The sequence below is a fragment of the Xiphias gladius genome, chromosome 19 (genome assembly GCF_016859285.1).
Source record: "Xiphias gladius isolate SHS-SW01 ecotype Sanya breed wild chromosome 19, ASM1685928v1, whole genome shotgun sequence".
Classification (NCBI taxonomy): Eukaryota; Metazoa; Chordata; class Actinopteri; order Istiophoriformes; family Xiphiidae; genus Xiphias; species Xiphias gladius.
This window is the reverse complement of record NC_053418.1, coordinates 8,495,397-8,509,281: the sequence shown is the minus strand read 5'-3', so window position 1 is coordinate 8,509,281 and position 13,885 is coordinate 8,495,397.

The window sequence follows — 13,885 nt, the reverse complement described above, 5'->3', positions numbered from 1 at the left end:
CAGCGCAGACCCGGGCCAGCCATCTGGGACAGCTGGCCACTGTCACAAGTGCCGGAGTGGATGACAGTGGACACGTTGTCAACAGGAAAAGGTCAAAAACGGCTGGAAAAGGTTTTCATTAGCTGTCATTGCCACCGCCTATAACCGTGGTAACCAAGATGCAGAATAGTTGGTTTCAGGATGACATTTTTTCCATGCATAGATGGTCTGATTTGTTGAAAAATTCTCCCTGTACACGTCAACAGTCACGTTAAATGCTGGCCCTTTGTTTACTATCTTGAGGCACACATAACTGTGAAGCAGTGCAGTGTCTTTTTTTCCCTGATGGCAATCCAGTTTGACATACATGATGGTGAGCAGAAGATAACAGATCGCAGCCGCTTTCAACCACCCAGCTCTGTAAATATGTTAACATGTTAATATATTCCCACCAGATTATCTATCCAGACCTCCTGTTCGGTTCCGTCGTCTTCTGCCACTGCTTGAAACCAGAACACAGACGTTTAGAGAAATACTGACAGAAAAGGTATATTTTCCTGCCAAGATACCTAATTGAATGCAATTTTCAAACCGATTAAATAAAAGTACTGCGATACTTGTGAGGATATATGAGGAACAGCATTGCTTTCAGCTAAACGATAACTTTAAGTATGAGCATACTAACATTTGCCAATTAACACCAAACACAGAGTAACTGAGGTTGATGGGGATGTCATTAAATTTTCTGGTATTTGGTCATCAAGCGATATTGCACAATTAAAGATTTTTACTTGACGATGGCACTGGGTGAAAAGTTGGGGTGTTCACCAAAGCTGTTACAATTTATTATGAGAGGGTCATGAATGTCTGTACCAACTTTCATGGCATAAATCCAATAGTTGTCAAAACACTCCTATCATGCGGGAGCTACGTCACCTTGGAAAGTGCAAACTCTCCCCATGTTTCCCTTTCCTGCCCTCTATTTCTCTATTGCATTCCCCGGTTTTCATATTCAACATAAACTCGACAAGATGTGCACAGCCTTTAGCAAACTCATGCCTCAGGCTTTCCGTCAATACTGCCAATGCCAGAAGAAATGGGTGCTCCTGTTTTTACATTCTTGCTTGTCCCAGCCTTCCCATCACCATAACAGTGTTAGCAGCCGGCCGCATGCCACGGACGCAAACATCCAGTGTGTAAAACCTAGAGTTGCAACAGCATAACAGGAAATGCTCTTCCAGAATTCTGTGGGGGTACATGATAACAGAGCAAGACACAAGTGTATTCGCTGCAGGGAGAAAACATAGAGGATACGAGAGATTAAGTGTGTTTTTCTGGAGAATTTGTGCTGGGAGTTTTTAATCAAGGCCGTCATTGCATTTCGGCTCTGAAGAGAAACATCACGTGTTCAAAATAAGTTGTCATCACTGCTCCTAAGATACTTGGCTCTCTTCCTTTTTGGACTTGCTGTGGCTCTCTGGAATTCACTGAATGCAGCCCAGAAACATTCTGTACCTTTGTTGTCAGTGTGTTGACGACCCAAAAATGAGGGAATTTGGCTGAACCCCTTCCCAGCTGCTCATTTACTTCTCTCACAGAAGGAAAAAAGAAATAAATTGACAGCATATTTTCATCTCTATCGTAGCTTAATACCGCTTTTCACTCAGTTTTTTTTTTTGTTTTTGTTTTTGTTTTACTTCTTGAGTATTTTTCTGTTTTCAGGAGACTTGCTTACACATTCTCCAAACTAGAAAATGTGTTTTGTCGTCCATCGGTTTCAGTAGCTGGCAATGAGAAGCACAACAGTAGCCTAGAGAACAGGGTTTCCCCCTCCAATGAACCGGCACTAACGCCACATTTGAGCAAGGACTGATTCAGTGTCTCGAGATCCTTGTGTAGATTACACTCAGTTCCTGTTGCACCCACCCTGTGCAACACTCAAGTCTGTTTCTCCAGTGAAACTACGACACAGGCACAAAAACCTCTGGAACCGGGTAGCGTTTGGACTCATTTCTGTTTGTAAAAGTTAATGTGCTTGTCAAGCACAACCTGATTATCCTCATCTCTGCTTAGATCCTATAACACCTGCGCATTGTTTCCTATCTATCTTTAAAATAATACACCCTCAACTCATTAGCTCCCTTTCTGGAGTATTTACACTCCCATGACATCATTTCACACTAATTCCACTGTGATTTTGACCCTGACTTCCTCTTATTGCTTCAGCTGATTAAGGCCTTCCAAATGTTACTTTATAATGCCAGGAAATGCCCCGGGGCAAACCACAAAGATTTCAACCATCATACATCTTCTCTTAATATTACTGTATTGATGGGGGAAGTGCAAAACCACACACAGGATTTCTGTTAAAAGGAAATGTTTTTTGTTTTTTTTTACTTCACCTTTTTCAAATTGTAAGCAAGGATGTGGAGCTTGAGTTCACTCGTTTGCGTAACATATAAAGTAACTTCCAGAGGCCCAGCCATCAAATGTCAAGTTCTCACGTAAAATGTCTCAAATTGCTAATCAACTGCACTGCACAGTCATATGAATTTATTTATTATTCAAATGTTCGGAATCAGACTTTGTGAGAAAACCATTCACTTTTTGTTCCCGGCAGACACCTCAGCTGTGACTATTGCAGACGCTGGCTGGGCTCACACCAGACAGCCATCAGAGACACTGCACAAACCTTTTTGACAGATGGATGAACTTCTCCTGACTCTGTCAATACTTAAACCTGCAATAACTGACTTTTTGGCCACGTGGGAACAGTGGAAACAAGCCGTGAACACAACACTGACATACAGTATTATCTCCTTTAAATTGACAGAGATATGGAGTATCGGAGAATATGGTGAATATTGGAGTTTTGTTACAGGCCACCTTGCAAAATCTGAATCTAAGTCCAATTTTCACTCTTGTTTTTTTCTGTTTCTGGTCTCTATCAACTCCGGCTAGTTAATAACTTTGTCTGTCTGATTTGTCTTTGTCTCAGCTGGGCAGGTTGCGTCCAGCGGATTTTTTTGAGCTCAGTCACTGCAGCTGCCTGCACTTTGAGAGCAGTGAGATTGAACCAAAAGAGTGAGGTCGTGGGCCAGAAACCCAAAACAATGAGCTGAAAGACGCCAACATGCCCTGTAGAACTCAAGGGAGCCGCAGAGTTGGGTGGCAATTCTCTGCTGGTTTGTCACCACGAGCGATCCTTTTCACATACAAGTGGTCATGTCATCCATTGTTGATGTAAAAATATTTGGTTAATAAAGACCAATTGGTCATAAAACAAAAGTCAGAATCCTCATATCATAATGTGCAAGTGAATATGTGATTATTGGCATATTCACAACTTGGGGCTTCCATTCGGAAAGCACCTGCACATTTAAGTAGCACTTCACAGTGTGTTGCTTCAGGTTTAATTCTAGCTCTTGGGTGTCTTGCAGTTCATGTTTCCGCCTTGGTAGATAAAATGATTAAAATAATATGACTTCATTTCAGGTACTGTAGTTCTTTATAATTTTTTTTTTTTTTTTTTTTTTACAATGTGGGCACTCTAAATCTGAACATGCAGGTTGATTGTATGCGGCTGCTGAGAAAGACGCAGTCATGCGTTGCGGGTCAACAGCTTTCCAGCACAAAGTAAGCCCCACTCCCTCTTTAGTCTGCACATGTAAGGTAGAAGCAAACTTCAAGTGCTGTGTCTGTTCGTCTCCTTTTTTTCTTTTTTTTCTTGTTTTTGTTGTTTTCGCAGAGTTCATGCTTTTGGAATGTGAGGCGTTTGCCTGTACTCAGCATATTCCTGTTGGAGGGGGGATTCTGGCTGGATCTGTTTTCAATTACAGCTGGGTCTGTACTGGCCTTTGATCAGTCTGGACCAACTGAGGCAGAGGGGAGACCCTGTCCTTACACAGCTGAGAGACTCTGGAGCAGGGGGGATACCGAGCTCTGATGCTGTGGGGTGAACAGGTTCCATATTCTCTGGGGGGAAAAAAAAAAAAAAAAACACAGACCCACTCCCTCCAACACTGGCTTCATGTTACAGTCCCACAGGTATAATCCCTTTTTGAAAAACAGTGTGTGTGTGTGTGTGTGAGGAAGCATGTGTTAACTCCTCCTGGCCACCTCCTGAGACTTGCTTTAAGTTTGTCCCCTGTGAATTTCTCATTATAGTTTCAATTTTTGTTAATCTTCTCAATATAACTGCATTGGTCGAACCCTAATTGGGAACTCCTTCAAATTGGTGCTGATAATAGTCCACTTTAGCATGTGTGATGCTTCACATCTGACAATTTGAATCATATACTGTGTCTCTGCAGTTGTGGAAAACTACAGCTTCATTCTTTGTGAGTCATATGTGACCTGTGGTCATGTAACTGTGCAGCTGGAAAGTTTTTGTCACTGTCGTTATCTGCTGATGGCTGATGATTTGAAGGCAGCCGGCAGTGTGAGGTCAAACATGTTTGTCTCTGAAAACGTAGATTACATCAGTGTTCTTACCTCGAATTCTTAGCACGAGACAAGCCTGAAATATTTACACTCTGCTATGTTTTTAGAAGAAACTGAGAGCATCTGATTGATATAAAAGCAGTTTTGAAGGGACAGCATGTGTCAATGTGTGTCTCATGCTGAAATTAAATTAATCTCACAAGCACTTGTGTCATTCCCAAGAGATCAGATTGCTTGGCCAGAGGTATCCTGCTCACCACTTAACTGAACCTCAACTCAGTGAATGTCAGGGAGTTCAGCCCAAGCTATTTTATTGATTTTGTTTCTGTAGTGTTCTTATTCATTTTATTTTTATATTAATGTGTGAAACAACAGCAAACCTGCCGTTGTTTCACACATTAAAATAAAAATGAAATGAATAAGAACACTTAAGAAACAATAGCAACAGGAAACCTGCTGTAAACAACCTTTAACTGAGTGAACCCCACAGTACAAAATGTTTCTTAACATTATTTTGCTATTTATTTCTCTTAAATAAAGAAAATGAACCCCTTCTTTAAAACTACAAGCAGAACTGACTGTGTACTTACATTTGACCTGGACCATTTTTGTCTTTTCTTTTATTTATATATAATTTTGCTCTGACGCAGTGGCATTACAAGCACTTCTACGTTTTGCAGGAAGTGTGATTAGACGAACGTGTGGGCCTGGTCAGCAGCTCCCATGAGATCATCCACTGACCTCAGAACAGCAGCACCCTGCCAGCTCTCGGGGGCGAGGCCCCTAGTGCTGGAAAAAGCTCAGACATGCTACACCCTGCTTATAAAACATTATTTTAGGATAAAATCACATTTTCTGTGTCTAAAAATTTGCACTGGGCTCAATCTAACTCAGACTCAATACAGTACATGACAGTTTTTGTAGGTGGCTATGGTTTTAAATAGCAGAAGAAAAACAGCAAAAGATGTCGTCTTTGGGTTTGTATGATACCGGCATGATGAAATCAACATCCTGCCACAGCCACTCCCACTGCCAGTGTTACTGGGAAGAGCAGAATAAAAGTACGGATGTCTACTAATCCCTCTCACTATTTGTGTTTGGACTGCTAAAAATAGTTTTCATTAAAGACTTGAGGCTACGCCAGCTTGGCCCAATTATTTACTCCATTGCTGAATTCATTTCTTGCTAAATTAGCAGCTTCTTATAATGTTTTTTTTCCCCCAATAAAAAACAAAAACAAATCTCCAATAAATATTCTGTTGGTATTCGTAGTTCTCAGAGGGTGAATCTTTAAGTTTTTGGTGATTTTCCTGACCTTTCCTCTACAACCACCATTGGTCCAAAATTTGCTCTTGCATAAAGTAAATATCCAAATCTAATAGGCAAATTACAGTGGCATTTTGTGTCCATGTTAATGCTTCCCAGAGGATAAACGTTTTCAATTTTTGGACAATCCGAGAGCTTAACTCTTGCACAACCCTTTGGTTAAAATGAGAACTTCACACCGAACACACTGAATCATCTAGTGGTTGAGAAATCTGCTGGGTTCATTCATTGTCTAAAGGGGATAAACCTGTTTAAATTAGGTGCAACTCAGGAAAAACTATACATTTAAAAAAAAGAAATCTTGTCTGTGTACTGTGCTATGTACGTGACCTCTACGGACCACCTGCAGGGCTAAAAAAATATTTACTAGTGCAACTTTGACCTTTAGAGAGATACATTGGTGTGTTTACTCGTTTTCAATTAATGCCAAGGCATCCTGGTCGTACCCACCTTTGAGGTCACCTAGGTCAGGACCTCATATATTTTCCTAGGTATATATAATAAAAGTCATGAAATAACTGCCTAAAAATAACTCCACTTTGGGGCTGCAAAGTACAACGCCAACATAATCGACTTCTTCATCTGACCACCAGGGTGTGGGTCACAACGAATCAGACCGGCAGCTGAATCCACCCGGTCTGTTATACGGGTAACTAGAGAATTTTACTAGTGGACTGCTTGTAGTCCAATGCCATTCATCCCCAGACATCATCTGACAAATAGTTCCTGTGCGGCCGCGCTACGTCAAACAGTGGCCGTCCATCACGATGCTGGCTAGTTAGTTTCATTTGAATGAATTAACTGGCTTGCTAGCTAGCTAGCTAACATTATAGTGTCATAATATAGTGTTATTGTACAGATATATTATTTTATAAAACACATTTTGCTTACGTTTATGTAGTGTTTGAGACACATTTCTATGATTCAAATCCAAAGCAAACCAAATTAAAGCTATTGTTATCCAGTTTTTGCTCTCAAAAATCTCAAACTGCACATATGTAGATCAGGGAAATCAGAATTTTTGTGAGTCTTGCATGTCCCCGAACCACTCTAGCAAGCTAGGTTTTTGGACCTCAGTCTTTCTAAAACTCTGCGTACGGCCTTGCAAGGAATCATGGGAATTGTTGTATTTATCTATTTATTCAAGGAAAGAGCAGAGGACATGCTGTGCGTCCTGTACCTGGCAGAATGTTCAGGAATGTGGGAGCACTCTGCATGCTTTAGCCCCCGGTTTTGTTTTTATAGCCCTCACACAGGAAGCTCACTCTGGTGGGGCCTCATTCATGTTGTCTGAAAAACGCTGACTGCCCTCCCACCCCCACCTTTCTGGCTGCTCTCCAAGAAACACACACACACACACACACACACAACATGCATTTTTTGTCTTTGTGGGCCAATGTGCATTCTCTCCTCCCCCACCCCCATCAGAGAGTTTCATTTATAGCTCTAATTACAATAAACAAGCGAGAACAACCTGGGAAGAGCCCACGTCCCCCGCTCACATTTCTCACTTAGGAAGAGAACCGCTTTAATGCCTGTCAATCATACTCTACGTGATGTGTTTTCAGCTTTGAAAATAATCAAAACTATTGTAGTTTGGCTGTCAAGAGCAGTTTACTTATCAAGGTATCCAGTCCTGAAATCGGATGTAACGTGATGATTCCTGCAGGAAACATCTCTGTTGTCAAGCTGCATTTGCTGAGGGGAAATTAGAGTTGTGAGATATTGCATGATCATTTACAGTGACAGTGAGGAGTCGAATCACCAGGGAGACTTCCACAAGATCATGCTAAAACCAAAACAAACAGATAAACGAATGTTAATTTTCATGCTTCTCCTTCCAGGATTGGCATTGCAAAGCCTAACCTGAACCTCTGCCAGCTTTGTGTTTTGTTTCTTGTGCGCTGAATTCTCAAAAGTGACCCAAAGGTACAGAACCTTTTCAAAGTATCTTTGTCATGGGTACAGGGACAGGGTCTCTGTATTCACATGGACTTTGCACATTTTCACCTTCAAACTAGCCACTTAAGGAAGGCGAGACCAGCGGATTGTCACACATTTCAAAAGATCCCCCTCACTTTCTCTCATCTCGTACAATATGGAGTGAAGCGCACTCTCACTCTTTCTCTTCAACACACACACACTGCGCTGACCAGCTAACCGCCCTCTTTGTCCACTGCCAGCCACAGAACACAGCCGACCACAGTCATCAAACAAGCAGCTGACATGGACTGCTGGTGCTCTGACCTCTGTCAAAGTTACCAGACACACACACCCACACACACACACACACACACACACACACACACACAGGCACAAATATAACTCCTGCTGTAGAGGTTCATTGTGCACAAGCTCACACATTACTGCTTCACAGATTATCAATATCAATGTCTAAATAGGGTGTTAACGGAAGGATGAGTGAAATCTGTGGATAAGTTTAGTTCTACGTGCTAGTGACATTGAGGGGTTTGATTTTGGCCCATGATCCTTTTCACACGTCAATAGTCCTATGTCCTCACATCTCTCCTCTTACATCCCAGTCCATACTGTACAGTAATGAATAATGAGAGTATGCTTCATGTGTGCCTCCGTTCAGGGCTTCGGGGAAAGCACAACATCGGGCTAAACATCGGGTGGGTGACATCTGTGTATGACCCCGCTGTGAATGAATCTATCGAAACTGTTACTAAATCAATGGACAGTGGGAAACACGTGGGAGTTGACCACACGTGTGGTTGTGTATGTGTGTTGGTACCGTGTGTGAATGTGTGTGTCAGATGCTGACATAATTAAGAGGTTGCCTAGGTCTGGTTATACAGGAACACCAAATGGGTCAAAAACCTGACGTACCCTGATGATCCTGGTGTCATTTATTTTAAAAAAAGTTAAAGGCTTCAAAATCAGGTAAGATGCTAGACCAAATGAGACCAAATGGTTAAAGTGTTGCCTTCAGTTTGCAGCAGAAATAGTGTTATCTTAAATTTAATAAAAGAACCAAAATAGGGTTTGTATTCAATTTAGCAAAGAATGCAGTCCTGCAGAGACAACTCAAATATGTCAAATACCATTTACCATAACGTGTCCCAAAAGATACAGACGAGGGATGAATCTATCCAGTAAAAATCCTTCAGACTAATTAAGGACCATTAACACGTTTACACTTGCAAAACCATCCCGAGAGACAGTTGAATTAGATGATTAAATATCATAGTTTTTCCACAGTTTCCATATATTACATTCAATGTGTGGATGATCTGTTTCTTTTTTTGGTGCCAATTCAAATCACATCAGCCATGAGCAGGGCGGAGACGAAGCTGTGCCCACTGCCAAAAAAAACCAGAGAAAAGCCTGTCAATGGCTCGAGCAGCTAATCCTTCCCCCAGCAGACGAGAAATGCGGCTTCAGATTAAACAGTGCCTGATACTGATGCCACTTGGGTAAAGAGCTCTGGGAAGAAAGATAAATATGCTACTTGATTGCAGGGCGGATTTTTGTTTTGCTTCATCATTCGCACAGCAGCGCTTTCTCCTGAAAGGCACTCACCGAGGCTCTCAGCACCAACATGTTAGATTCTGAAACCCTTTGCAGTATTTTACGCGCCTTGATTAGCTTTTATGAATAAACGAAATGACAGTTTGTGGACGATATGCTAGTGCTTTTCGCAGACATTGTTAGCACTGCAACAGTTGGCATATGTGAAAGAGAAAATGTCTTTGTAGAACTGAAATATAGTCTGTGTCTGTAAAATACAACTGGAGGTAGAAGTGATTCAATTAGCCATCTGGGGTTGTCTGCGTGGAACCTTATTAAACCAAAGCAGCCAAGACTGCTTTGTCTCTCTCAGCCTTGTCTTGCAGGCTGCTATTGTTCTTTAACCCTCTGCCCCACAATTACCAACCCTTAAATTACGACGATCGATGGGGAGATCTAATATGCGAGGCTAAGAACTCATCTGGACTAATTATCTGTCACAGCCTCTCTCACATACAGCAGAACAACGTGTTAGCTGTATTATGACCAACATTAGCTCCCTTTTAAATCTCAGTGTTGTAATTCAGTGGGTGGACTGAAAACTCCAGGTTCGAACACTTTGACGGCTAACATCGCAGACAGCTCGGTTCGTGGTAATGTACGTGTGCTCGTGTATGTGTGCTGGTACTGTGTGCGAACGTGTGTGTCCAACGCTGGTATAATTGAGAGGTTGTATATGTTTAATTATACAGGAACACCAAATGGGTCAACCCTGACGGCTGTGAGGGGTCAAACATGTGACTGTTTCCTGCCAGACATCCACATTTTGTAACTCTACATACCATGATGTAAGCGCTTTCTCTGCACCAGTTTCCACTTTTTGAAACTACAATCTGACTTTTGCTCACACTTGTGTGCATGCATTGTGTGTGTTGAGTGCCAATTCTGTGCCAGTTTGGATGAGCATAACTTAGTGTCTTCTCATTCATCAGTGTACACATCGTAAATAATATATTTTTAAATAAGCTTTGAAAAATGTAATAACTCTTGTGATAAACTCATGTTTGTAATAAAAATCTGTAATATATCATGTCATTGCATTTGTTTGACTAACAGATGTAGTAGTTGTACCGCAGACCTGGGTGGGGAAAGAAAATAATTGCAACAGCACTGATAAAACATGTTACATCAGTGCTGCTGCACTCATAAAAGCTTTTCCAAGATGAATGCAGAGGCACACCAGGAGCAGTAATGTAATGAGCATAAAAACCCTAGGAGCAGTGAACATACACCCACACCCACCCACCCACCAACACATACACACACACACACACCCTTGCTAGGAGACGTGAGCAATGAGCACATGCACACACATCTGAAGAAATGGGCAGCCACAGCTGCAACACTTGGGGAGCAGCAGGGGGGGGGGCTTGCTCAAGGGCACTTCAGCTGTGGAGAATCGGTGTGTGCAAAGCCTCTTATTGCTTAAATATTGTAACTATAGCTCAGTTTCAAACTGTCCAAATCAGTAAAAAGGCCTTTTTCTGAAATACCAACGTCATTTTCAGACAATCTGTTGGATTACATAAACCTTTTCTTCACCTGTGTAACTCAGGCTGTTTGAGATGAAATGGTAGTATTGCTAATGATGATGTCATTATTAAAATTGGGACATTTTGATCAATAAAACCAAAACGTAACGTAAAAACCATATGATTCATCTCAATACCAGCTCTAATGTAGAACGCTAAAGTCACCAAGTAATATTACAGGTTCAATGTCACAATTAAATGCTGAATTTGTATCTAATGTACTCTGCCTTTGGTCTCAGTATCCGCCCTTTTTTTTTAGCTTGTTGTGTTCCACCAGACAAAAGAAGGTAAATCTGACACGACATCCAAAACAAACCATGCATCTCTGAGATGTGATTTCAGGCAATAACTAGTGTGAGCTGGCTTTTTTTAGTCTCTGGAAGATCTTAGTAAGTATCTGGGATCATCAACATTCCTGGGCACAAACAGGCAATCTCACCATGTATAACAGTTGTGGGTGGTCTCACCAAGAATGTGTGTGTGTGTGTGTGTGTGTGTTTGTATACAGACAGGTGGGCATGTCATGATGGAAGTACTCAAGCAAAGTGGTTTTCGACCCTAAAAACAATGTTGGTTTGACAGTTTTTCTTACTGAGGTTGGAATTCAGTTTGGATTCAAATTGGGGAAGTACAGGAAGGGACAATGACAAGACTGCCTGTATACAATTTTTGATGTGTGTACACTGTGTGTGTGTGTGTGTGTGTGTGTGTGTGTGTGTGTGTGTGTGAGCATGTTTGTATGTGAAGGAGGAGTATATGTTATACAGTAAATCTCCTAAATCCTTAGAAAATCCCTCTCCCCTGTGGCTCCTGAAAAGCTACGACAATCATATGTTTCAAACCTCCTTGACATCTGCTTCACGTACTCTAATTTAAGCTTGGGGCAAATCATCGTGACAGTTTTTTTCCTTTTTCAAACCTCTGAAATGTTCTGAGAAATTTACACTATGCCTTATCACTAAGCAGATACTTCAGACTGATTTGCCTTTTTGTTTAAACCTTCCAGCAAAGCTCCGATTGGCTCGGTTGTTTCTCCCACCTGGAAAAACTGGTGTCATTGAGCACGACACCAGACCTGTTGGAATCACTGGGAAAAGCCGCGCATGTGGGCAGATCCAGAGGTCTGAAACTCAACTAGCGAGACACCACAAGAGCACTACCTCTTTCACTGTGGTAATTTAGCAGTGCTACTTTTACCATTTCACAAACAGGTCGTTCTCCTCCACCGGCGATTGGTTTCAGTTGAACATCCAGTTTGCTTGTGGCAACCGCTACTACACTTCTATGGCAGTTTAACTTTCACTGTTACATCCACCATTTTCCCAGAGACAGTGTTACATAGCTCACAGCTGGAGCAATTCAACAGCAACTGTGTATCAACACATTATATTTAAACATAAACAAACAGAAGTGCATAATATTTGGTTGTACATCATAAAATGTGGTCTATTGATCCTGTTTTTTTACGGTGTGTACTCACCTCTCCGGCACTGGCTGTGGTCTGTGACGACTGCATCTCCCAGCTTTCTCGTATTTTCCCCAAGTAATCGTTCCTTTTTAATGGTTCCTTACTTCTGCTAATCTGTGCTTCTGCTCATGGGCAAATAGCTACCCAGGTTAGAAGGTTTATTTTTTCTTTTGACTTGTGTCAATAAAAAAAAAAAAGTATATGGAAAAATGGCCATTTAGTTAATCGCTTTGACTTGGGACACTGACAAAGGTAGGTGAGCTATGTGGATAGTAACTAATAAAAACACTAGAAATTCAACAGGTTGGATTAACTCAGCTTTGCCTTTCTGGCCACAGATGCATCTTAATGTTTATGTTTGCTTATCTGTGTTTAATTTTCTTGTCTTTGTTTTACCCTGTGTCTATATTCGTATCTTCCTGTATGTATGTGCTCGACAGTGCGGGGGCTAAGAACCGGAATCAAAGTCCTTGTTCGTGTCAACAGACTTGTCCATTTAGGCCGGTTCTGATTCTGCACTGACTAAACTTTTCTTGTCAGTGGCTGGTGGAGATGGGAATGGCGAAGAGGTTCCACCGGTGGAGCACTTATATGTTTAGAAGTGCATTTTCTATTCTGCTGTTTTTCACGTTTTCCTGCGCTGTGTGTCAGAGCAATGACCCTGCACACTCCTGTGTTAATGATAAACTGAAAAAAATTTAATGATATTCTTTCCAAAACGCGTTGGAGTTTCCTTTTAATAAATGACGATACTGTGGTTTCCAACAGGACCCCAATGAATTTCCTGTTGGTGGAATCTGTGGCTTGACATCATTGTGTTAAGTTTGCAGCTCCCATGTGATGCCATTGCTCACCACCCCTATTAACTCATTTACTGTCAACAAGACCATTCAGCACACCGGCACTGACTGTGTACCAGTCCTGAGCTGGAAGCATTTTGGAGTGAAACAACTGCATTCTTTATGCGCTAACCTGAGCTCACTATGATCTTTAATAAACACTTGTGTACATGTGACAGACATCCTTAATTTCCCCTGCATTTACTGTGTTTGGCAGCAGGAAAACAAACTATTGCTTTCTTCGCGATACCATCAGTCTTGTGGACTGACTCACAGCAGTGAAACTTCAGCTGCAGAAAAAGATACTTGTGCTTTTCTAAATCACATTACATGTTTACCTTCTGGGTTCCCACTGAGATTTTTAGAGGACATTCGCTGTGGCAACAAAACATTTCCTATTGAGATGGATTACACGCATCGGCCTCGTTGCAGATCATGTGAAAAAATCTGCAGATTTTACTGTTTTTGGATGTGAGAAAACCATAATTAAAGTAATTCTAAAGTAGTGATGATGATAATTCATCTTTTTCTAACTGGTCCTCTGGTGCAATGTATCGTTTGCTGCAACAAGTAAAGTACCATCAAGTTACAGTTTAAATTATAGATGCCAAAAGCTCATTTAAATGGAAGAAATAAGGGATAATTTGGATGCTAATGGTTCTTGTACAAGGAGATATGGGCAGTAACTAAGTCAATAAGGCTGTATAGATTATGCATGGACATACAAGGTATGATTTTCCTACTGTATGATAGCAGAAAGTAAT